Source organism: Caretta caretta, chromosome 17, assembly GCF_965140235.1.
Source record: "Caretta caretta isolate rCarCar2 chromosome 17, rCarCar1.hap1, whole genome shotgun sequence".
NCBI classification, from domain to species: Eukaryota; Metazoa; Chordata; order Testudines; family Cheloniidae; genus Caretta; species Caretta caretta.
The window spans coordinates 18,734,310-18,744,473 of record NC_134222.1 but is presented as its reverse complement, the minus strand read 5'-3'; the positions used below and the strand labels follow the sequence as shown (position 1 = coordinate 18,744,473).

At 45.0% G+C, this 10,164-nt stretch overlaps 1 long non-coding RNA gene across 2 annotated transcripts in view; it reads right to left on the bottom strand.

Annotated features, from left to right (window-relative positions):
* Nucleotides 1-5,412: 5,412 nt before the first annotated feature.
* LOC142069485 (uncharacterized) overlaps nucleotides 5,413-10,164 on the bottom strand; it is a 66,081-nt gene continuing 61,329 nt past the window's right edge. Inside the window, exons 4-5 of one of the 2 annotated variants that reach the window (XR_012665334.1) lie at nucleotides 7,355-7,456; nucleotides 5,413-6,403 (exon numbers count right to left, since the gene is read on the bottom strand). This is a non-coding gene — a long non-coding RNA (uncharacterized LOC142069485). Of the gene's footprint in view, nucleotides 6,404-6,861; nucleotides 7,160-7,354; nucleotides 7,457-10,164 lie in introns of those variants that run through there. The other variant, XR_012665336.1, reaches the window with a different exon arrangement.

Below are 10,164 nucleotides of genomic sequence, written 5' to 3'. Positions count from 1 at the left end.
AGGAAGAAGGCCCAGGAAATGGCCAGAGGGGTGCAGCTTTATTTGAAAGTGGTTTGTGGTTTTGACAATAGACAAACTTTTATAAAACTCATGCAGTTCCAGATGATTCCCTTCTGAAAGTTGCCATGGCAGATGTTACATGTCCAATAGCAGACAGATCTGCTCGTAACATGTGGTTAGGAAAGAAAAAACTGAGTCAAAGGAGCTGAAATACTAGCCTTGTTTACAGGACTTTCTCCTGATGAAAGATCCCAGCACTGAACATTTACAGTACCTGCCATTGCAGGAGGAAGCGTTTAGAAAGGCACCACTTTGAATTCCCTTAGATGTGACAATAAGATGGTGGGTGCGTATTTCACCTCACAGGAGGACCTGTAACTCAATTAAAGCAATGGGTCTGAAACATGATCTGCAGGCGCTTATGTAAGATAATTAGGAAGTTTTGATTGATGCTGATCACTCGTTTCATTTTACTCTTCTTTAAAGTGGATCTACAGAGAGGGGAAAGAACTGAGGGGAAATCCTGTGTCTGGAGGAGGCCTGACACAACTACTCTGCTCAGAGAGAACTGGGGATTTGACAGGGCTTCAGGGGCCCTGGCTCTATGATACCATTGGAAGTCTTGAGGTAGAGCTCACTAGGACTTGTGAAGCCCTGCTTTGAAGGTGATTGGGGAAGCCTGGAGGAGGGCCAAAAGCATATGAAGCACTCTGAGCTCTGGTGAAAAGATTGTTTGTTTTTTTTTTGAATGTCTGGTCACCACTGGAAGTGTGGGGGTGTCTTGAGTCTCCAGACAAATGATCATTTAGAAGCACTGGACTTGGCCTATCCAGGACTAGGAGACTGAAGTGTCAGGAGCTGCTGGAGGAGATTCAGCAAAAGTTAAGCACATATGGAAGTGCTTAGCTGAACTGGAGTCCTTATTTACCCCAAAACCTTGTTTTGGAGAGATTTCTGATCTCAGACTGTATATGATTGAGAAAGACCCGGTATGGAAATAGGGAGCCTTCAAAGGCACATTAGCAGGAGCTCAGGAAATGGGCCTCTCACTGAGAAAGAAATGTACTAAGAGTGGAAAGAAAGTCCTGTGGGTGGTGGGGGAGGATAGAGCGTGAAAGGCCAGGGATATAAGTCTCCAGGTCAGTGCTACTGATGAAGGAATCATGCACTCACACCCTGAGGAGCCTTATCTGGGTTCAGATTCTGAAACCGCACAAAGTTCAGGCCCATCTCCAACATATATACAGACTTGTGGGTGCTAATCCAAACTGAACCCGAGGCTCACGCATCTCCGCTACAGAAATTCACAGAAAGCACAATGACAAATAAAGGACTTTGTCCATGCAATGTGCTGTACAAAAAAGCACTAGGGTGGGAGAGGACCATTTATTAAAATCATGTGTGTCTCCTTCAGTGGGGCTCATGTTGAGAATTTTTGTAGATGCCTGTAATCCTTCCCATAATAGCAACAGCACGTGAGCTAGAGGCTTCTGAGACAGACTGCAGGGCCACTTGGAGTATCAAGAGGAGGGTAACATTTGGTGACGAGAGGTGGCTACTGCTGGGATAACCGATGGCTTTTTTTGGCTCAGAAAGCAAAGGAAACCAAAGTGAAGGAAAATTTCCTTGTATGTGTGTGTTGGAGCTAAAAGGGACTGGAATAAAGGATCACACAGAACAGGTTGTAGGAATGAGAGACGATCCCAGGGCAGCCTGAGGCCTGCATCCCAGAATCCTGGTACACCTGGAAAAGGAAAGAAAAGAACCTGTGCAACTTGGCCCTGGCAACAGAAGTGTCATGGACCAGAGTGAGAAGTCATAACCTGATGCTCTTTCTTAACAGGACATCTCTGAAAGACTGCAGTGTGACCAATGCGAGGGGAGCAATTCAAGAGTTCCTGGATAAGAACCAGGACAGGTACAGACTGGTCATGGACAGTCGGTGTGGATTTATACAGAGAGCACCATGCTTAACTAATCCAATTAATTCCCTCAAGGATGTGACAATGAGAGCTGACAGGAGCAGAGCAGCACATATAATTTACTTGGACTTTGAGAAGGCTGTCCACATAAAGGAGGAGTATATCCTGTTAGCGAGTTCAGGAAAAGCACAGTGAAATTCTCAACTGGATCCTGACATGGGCTTAGCAATTGAGGTCAAACAGCAGGGCGATAGACAGACATTGGCTGAGTGAGAGGGCGGTGACAAGTAAAATGCCATAGGCATCCAATCTTGTTTGCACTTGAGATCAGAAGAAGCAGCATGTGGAAAGGGTTAGGCATTTGCAAGTGAGACAAACCCCCTGATCGTATGAAAACTGTCTGTAGGTCTGGGGGTTAGTTTCATAGATTCATAGCTCATCGGGCCAGAAGAGACCATGGTGATCTCGTCTGACCACATCATAATTGTCATAAGGGCCAGACTGTGCTATCTTTACTCCCCCGAATACTCCACCAATAGAGCACCAAAATCAATGTACAGCAAGGTACTACTGAGTATGAGTAAAGGCGGCTGCATGTGGCCGTAAGGCAGTTGTGCCCAAAGTATGGGCTATGGGCCAATGATTGTGGCTCACATAGGCTGGGAACTGTTATCTCTGTAGGCAGAGTGTCCTCGGATCAAAGTGGAAGAGCACAGGCTGGGGGCTCTGGGGGCTTCTTACCAAAGAGAGAAGGTGGCTGCACTTTGCTCCATTCTATATAAACTGGGTCCACCCCAGGCTTTTGATAAGAAGCCAATGGAGCCATCAGTTTGGTAACCTCTAGCAGCTGGTCAGATATTCACAGCACTAGCCCCTTCCTGATGCAAGGAAAGATCTGGGCACGGAGCAAGTGGTAACACTAAGAAACAAAATCTCTATCCTCTCACTACCAGCTCAGCACAAATCCAGCCCATCAGAGTGAGGAGCAAAGCACACCATGTCCCCACCCCATCCAGAAAAGAAAATCAGAATGCCGCACTTTCTCTCTGTAAATAACTAGCAATTCCAGAGGAAATGGGTCCCAGATTTCCCTATGAATTGGGGCCTTAAGTTCTGACATAGGGAGCTATTTATGGAGGAAATGCTAATCGAGTTGGGTTGTGCTTTTCCCCAAAATTGTTTATGCTCAGTCTGGGTCTGTGCAGGAGACCTAAAGGGAACTATGTGTTGCACCCAGGTGCTGCAGTGGGTGGGCAGGTTTAGGTGAGCACAGTTTTGCATGCAGAAGTAAACAAAGAAGGACAAACATCTCTCTGGCTCATAAGAGGGACGGATCATATGGTCACCAGCTGGGGCTGATGGATGGATCTGTGGACTAAAATAGCTGGAGTTGTGCTTTGCTTCCACAACAGCAGCAAAAGACGGTGACACGGAGGAAATTGATGCCAACTGTCCACTCTTCTGATTCTTCTTAGCTGTGCAAGTGTGGATGTTTTAAAAAGAGAGAACCAGTAAAAGATTAACATAAAGGACCTAATTCTCCTCTCTCAGATGTGTAGAAGAGGAGTTACTCCACTAAAATCAGTGGAGTTACACTGGTGTAAATCAGATGCAAGAAGAATCAGGCCCTGTATTCTGTGCTGAAATTCCCTCATGTTTCCTTTCCTAGAATATACAAAAAACATTAAAGAGCCGGTTGGGGAGGCTGGTGTGGAGCAGCAGATTTTAACCTATTGCCTTTGGCGATCAGGGGCAGACCATCAGCTGGTGTAAGCTGGTATAGCTCCACTGAGATTTGGGAGGTTTGCAAGTTTACACCAGTTGAGGATCTGCGCTCTGAGTTCAGTTCTGGTCAGTTCATACAAGTGTTAACCATCGTGGAAGCGGTAGCCTCTTCTTAGTCTCCATGGGTCCATAGAATTTGGCATAACTGGCACTTCCGGGTTACATGCTGAAATTAAAACGGAGTACTGATGTCATCCTATACCTCTGCTTTATTCCAGGGACTTCTAGTCAACAGTAAGCTGGAAGCATGGGGTCCGCAATAAATAAGTGTGCTCTGGTTCTGTCTGCTAATGGCCAAGATATCCCACATCACCACATGACGTCCAAGAGCGGCCCAGGGCTGGAACAGCAGGCTTGCTGGAGTTGAGAAGTAAGAGACACTAGCAGACCTGCATGGCAGTTGATGTTACATCAGATGTGCTGCAGGTGTTCACTCAAGTGCATTGGCAAGGCTGCATGTGTGGAAGCTGCGCATGCTATTCCTGGCTCCAGGCAGAGCGATTGGTCCCTTATGAGATTCACGTACGTGTGAAATAAGAAAGCTGGGCATGGCCAGGAATTGTAACTTCCCGTTTCAAAAGCTGTAGAACACAGGGAGCTCTGCACAGTTGCCACGTGTACTTTTTTCAGCACCCATGTCTCTTTGAAGAGCTCTCTGGTGGGGTGAACAAAACCGTTTCCTTCTGTATCTCCCAAAACCAACAGCAGTGCTGGCATCTAGACCCCGCACATGCAGCAGGAGGAGCAGAACACAGGCCCTTTGGGCTTTCAAGACACAGTCCTCTCCCACTCGAGCTAAAGAAGAGCATCAGTTTAGCATGCTACCATTGGGTAGCCCTTCCATTGTCTGGCTTGTTACTATTACATTGTAAATTCTCTAGGGCAGGGACTGTCTCTCACTATGTGTGTAGGCGTATTCAGCACAGCCGGGCTCATTCTTGCAGGGGCCTCATTATACCACAGTATAAATAATAAAAAAAAACCTGACTACACCTTCAAGATGTAGCGTTTCCTGGAATATTGTTGGGGTGCAAAGAGGTACATTGTGTTGCCCCACGTGACTGCCAGCCTTGTCTGTGAATTAGAGACACCCTCACTCCACCACTCTGTGTTCAGAGGAGGTCAGAAAATCTTCCCTGGGGAAGGAGTATTTGTGACCTCTCGAAGACAGGGTCTATATCTATCTAATGGTTAGAGAAAAAGACAAGGATTCAGGACTCTTGGCTTCTTTTCCCAGCTCTGCCCTGTCTCACTGTATGACTGTGCAGAAGTCATTTAATTGTTCTGTGCCTCAGTTTTCCCCACCTTGATACTTCCCTGCCTCACAGCGGCACAATGAGGCTTTTATACATTAGTGTCTATAACGGGCTTTGATCTTTTCAGGTGAAAGGTACTATTGAGGAACAAAGGATTATTAATAGGTCACATTCACTGCTGCTGACTTGACTTCAAAAGAATTACTCTAGGGATAAATCCTGGCTCACTCTTTTCACTGGTAACTCTTGAGGGAAATATTCAAAGGGGGTAACATTTCAAAAAGGTGCCTAAGTCACTTGGGTGCCTGGTTGAATTTTTACCCATAAGTCTCTTTAATACAGTAGGTAGAAGACATGTGCAGCATTTTCTCCACCTGAAGACCACAAGATTCTCTTGCACAGCGTTCACAGATCTTTGCTACATCTAGAGCCATCGTTTGACATGGGGGCTTTATTGAGCATGTTACAAAAATCTAGAGAATGGGGTCTCTCCCCTCTTCTGTTCCAGAGACTGGCTGAATCATTATAGTCTCTTGTTGCTGCACCCCTTTTCTTTTCTTCTTCTTCTATTTTATGGTGAAACAGACTTGACTGAATCTATAGCTCCTTTATGCTCCAGTTTATGCCTTTAAACTAACCACCTGGTTCCTCTCCCAGCTGGGACTCTTCTTTAATTAAGTCTGGCCCACCCTCCAGGTGCAGCCAGCTAACCTAATTGGCCTGTCAGGCCCACGTTAACCCTGTCAGAGGTGGTGTGGGGTATTCATGCCATCCCAGCTCCTCAGCGACCCATCTCACTTCTTAGAAATTTTATTTCTTGGGTCTTGGCATGCTGAAAGCACAGCTCACTGGACAGACCTATCAGACAGCAGAATGACAGCAGGGGCAATTCACTACTTGTTCTCCTGTAACAGCCTGGGGCCTTGCTTTTGCTTGGAATCCTGTAAACTGTAAGGCTGACCTTGTCTAGTCAGATTTCCTGCCTCCACCAACTGCAAGGGGACATCCACCCCTGTCCAGGTTTGGAGCAAACAAGTGGTCCTGATGGGCTAAGTAGCTGAGAGTTATAATTTTTTCATTATAGGGCGCTGGGGCGTTAGCTTGTTCCTAGTGAGCAAAGAGTTAAATTGCAAAGGTGCGCACAGGGCTGTGTATGGCTGTATGGGGATGTGGGGAATATATCCAGGGAAATGTGGGCTCTATGCCCAGAATTTCCACAATGGGGGAGTTTCTCCATATGCTTCTGGGTTATTTTACTTTCTTGTCATAAACTCTGGCTGTCAAGGAAAAGACCTTGTTGACTCAGACTAACTTTTTTCTGACGAATTATCCCACCACCTTACAATCTGGAAGGCCAAGAGTTTCCCTTATATGAAGATTTACACAGCCAGTGCCTTGAGCCTTCAGTCAGGAGATGCATGTGAGTTTTCTCCTATTGACCTGTGAAACAAACAGTTCATGGGTTATACTCAAGGCAGAGATAGACGCAAACTAGAGCACTGGATCTGGAACTCCACCCTCCCCTGCTGAATGCTAGGGAAATTTGGGGTCTGGATCCAAACTTTGCAGCTATCCCCTTTCTCTCTAAGAAACCAAATTGGAACACTGAATCCAAAACAGAAGAGCTTTGGAGGAATCTTTTCAGATCTGATTCCAAATCCCAATTTTATGATTCAAGTCCATCTCTAGTTAAAAGTAGGGATGAGATGGCCAAAGGACGATTGCTGATATTTCCAGTGAAATTCAGAATTTCTATGAGACTATACATAGCATACAACTTATTTGTCTCACATGATCTGATTTACTCTTATAGATTCATAGACTTTAAGGTCAGAAGGCACCATCATGATCATCTAGACTGACCTCCTGCACATTGCAGGCCACAGAACCTCACCCACTACTGAAATAGACCCCTAGACTCTGGCTCAGTTACCAAAGTCCTCAAATCATGGTTTAAAGACTTCAAGAGACAGAATTCACCTCTTGAGCAATCCATAACCATCCAGATGTTGCTGTGGTAGCATTCGTTGTTATTGATCTTGCAAGGATTCTGCCTCCCTGTCATTAATTATGCTAATGAGATCTGGGGGTTGACTCAGAGACTCCATCATAATGTCAGCCTGTCAGTATATGTCTTGAAGATTGGGCATGTTTATTGCAGATGTTTAGGAGAGGAGGATCCACATTTTCCCCTGCCTGTGTGGGAAATATAGGGGGAATCAAAGTAACACACAAAGTAACAACAAGCAGCTGTCCTTGCTGTATTTGAAGCTTTGTGACAAAAGGATTGACATTTCCATGAGACAAGGAGCTCTCCCTGCAGCCTCATATGGGCAAAATGATGTTCCGTTTCATACATTCTTTTCCCAAGTACAAAATGAATTAACTCACAAAAGAATAGCTCATTCCTCTGTGCTGGCATCCCGTCCGGTATGTTGATAACTTTCCAGCGTTGATGTGTGTATTAGTCACCCTTGCTGGTTCATTGCTGATCTGAAAGACAGAGGTTAAATAATTGCGAAAGCAAGGTTGATGTCATCATGGTGTCTGATTGAAGCTGGTACTTGGGAACCATCAGGAGAGATGTGTTTGCTTTGCTTTTGCTGAGGAAAGGGTCACACTGAGTTAGGGTTCTCAACCTTTTCTCAGAAGTGCAGCCCGATGCAAAATGTCTGTGTGACTGAGTCACCTCTTCCTCCCCAAACTGCACAAAATGGACTGCACAAAGACTTGAGCTGCTGTATGCTAGATTGGATGCGACTTCCCTTCTGCATTGCTTTTTAATCATCTTTCTCTCTGCTTTGCCCTATTCCTTTATGTGTATAGGGCCCGGGACTATTCTATGTATAGGGCTTCTGATTTTACATTTTAATCTATAAACAGCAGTAATACACCCCATTTAAAAAAATCAGTTTATCCAATAAACGCCAGAAATAGTTACTTGTATTTAAGGGCTTGTCTACATGGAGCAATAATGCAGACTACAGGGGTATGATTTCTCAAGTGAACTAACATGCTGCTTATTAAATGGTCTGTGTAGAACCTGCTGGTGGGCACTAAAGTTTCCCCAGTGCACTTTAACATACTGTACTGCTGTTTGAAACAGTACCTACATTAACGAATACTTGGGAACATTACAAAGAGAATACTCATTACAGTATATACTATTGTAAAGAGAAATGTATATAATATTCCAGTACAAAGAGGCCCCCAAGCCCTGATTTTTAATCAGCTACATAAAACTCAAAAATTGCTAAAACTAAAACCTGAAAAATTAAATTAATAACCCTCCCACAAAAGAGAAGCCCTACTTATGTGCTATACATATGACTATACATGTGAACTGCATGTGCCTGTTCTATGTACTCTAAGGTGTATATATGTGGGTGTCCAGGCCTGTTTTATGTACTATACTGTCTATATAACTATATGTGTATTGTATAGGCCTATCTTATATATCGCATGTCTGTGCTATGCTTCTTTGTGGATTGGAGGGGTTCTTTATGCAAAGAACACAACATAGAAAGATGTCTGGATATGAGATTAGGAGAAGGAATTGTGTGTAGCTATGTTTGTGTGCCTGGTCTGTATGTATCTAAGACATATGTTCCATATACAGATGTGCCTGCTTTGTATAGAAGTATCTTCCTATGGTGTTTGGGTTATACTCAGCTCTGGCATAAGATAGTGCAATTCCAGTGAAATCCAGTTTACCCAGTGCTGAATCTGGCTGTTTATGTACATATACCTCTCCTTTTCTGGCTTGTACTCTTTCCTATGGATGCCCCCGTCTCTGCGTTGTGTTTGCCTGGTTTCATGTCTAACCCCGGTCTTGCTCACACCATATTATGGCTTCATACTCCCTTTGGGAGCATATGGGAACTACTGATACAGAAGCAAAATTTCCATGCTGTGCATGCAGGAGGCGAGAGTTATTTGTAGCTGTGATTACTTTTCTGAACATACCGCACCTGGTAGGCACTGCTGTGGAAACCGCCAGTGCTCATAATTCAGAGCTATACAGCACTGTGCCCTCTGCAGCCGCAGCATTCCCACTGATATCAGGTGGGACTGTGCACGCAGCCTAATCTAGCATATACCCCTCACAGTGCTAGTTTGCCTCTTCACGCAGAGCTGGGTTCTCACAGGTCAGAGCAAAACTGGGCCACCTTGGAGGGAAAATTCTTCCTTTCTAAGCTCACACTCTGACCTCTCTAATGAATGCAATGTGCACAGGTTTTTACCCTCTTTTGATTATCTAGACTCTCAAAAGCTGCAAGTGAATTTGATTAACTGGGGATATGCAATTATTAGTAAAGGGCGCTGTTCCCTCTTAGCTGCGCACGTGTGTGCGTGCATGCAGATCCTAAACCCCGCGCACACGGTGAAACACCGTGCACACAAACATTTCCACAGAAGCACAACAATTTGCGCAGAAGAAATTTTTTGCGCACATGGCCTGTCAGAAATTAGCGGGAACACTGGTAAAGGGTGAAGCTGTGTGTGGGTTAGTGTGAATACCTGAGAGAAAAACCGACCACCACAAAGCTGCTTCGGAGATGGAAAGACAATTGGCTGGTTGATTACTAGAGAGGAGTCCAAACCAAAGCTCTGGGTCTGAACACTGGGGAAGTTTGAATCCAGAACTCTGAACTGAGGCACCGTGCGGCTGAGAGGAAAAGCTTTGTTCTCTGATGCTTCATTTCAAAGTGGCACAGCTTTCACACTAAAGCAGGAAAGCTGTATGGCCAAGAAGATCCAATAGCTTCCTTACATCACATAGTCTTGTAACATCATGACATCATGCAGCTCCTGAAGCTGTTCCAAGACCCCAGAGCAATTGCATCATTGTCTATGGGACTTGTGTCAGTCTCTGAGGCTAGTTTAGTTCTGGCAGAGTTTAAATTTCATTGAGTATCAGCCACACTGGGTTTAATAATATTACTCCTTAGGTCTCATATGGCACAGCCAGCTTCCCCCCCAGACATTCTCTATATGTCAGGAGCTGTAAAGAGGGGTTGTTTCTAGAGCCATTATGTTGGTTCTGCACCATCCAAGGAAGCTCCTGGCACAGGGGGGGAATCCTCTGGTGGCCATAGCCACTTGTTTTAAGGCCCTGTTGTTCCCCCAGAATGGTGTAAAGAGGCCATAACACAATAGAGAATTGGGCCTTTAGTTCTGATCCCTAATCTAGGTCCTCA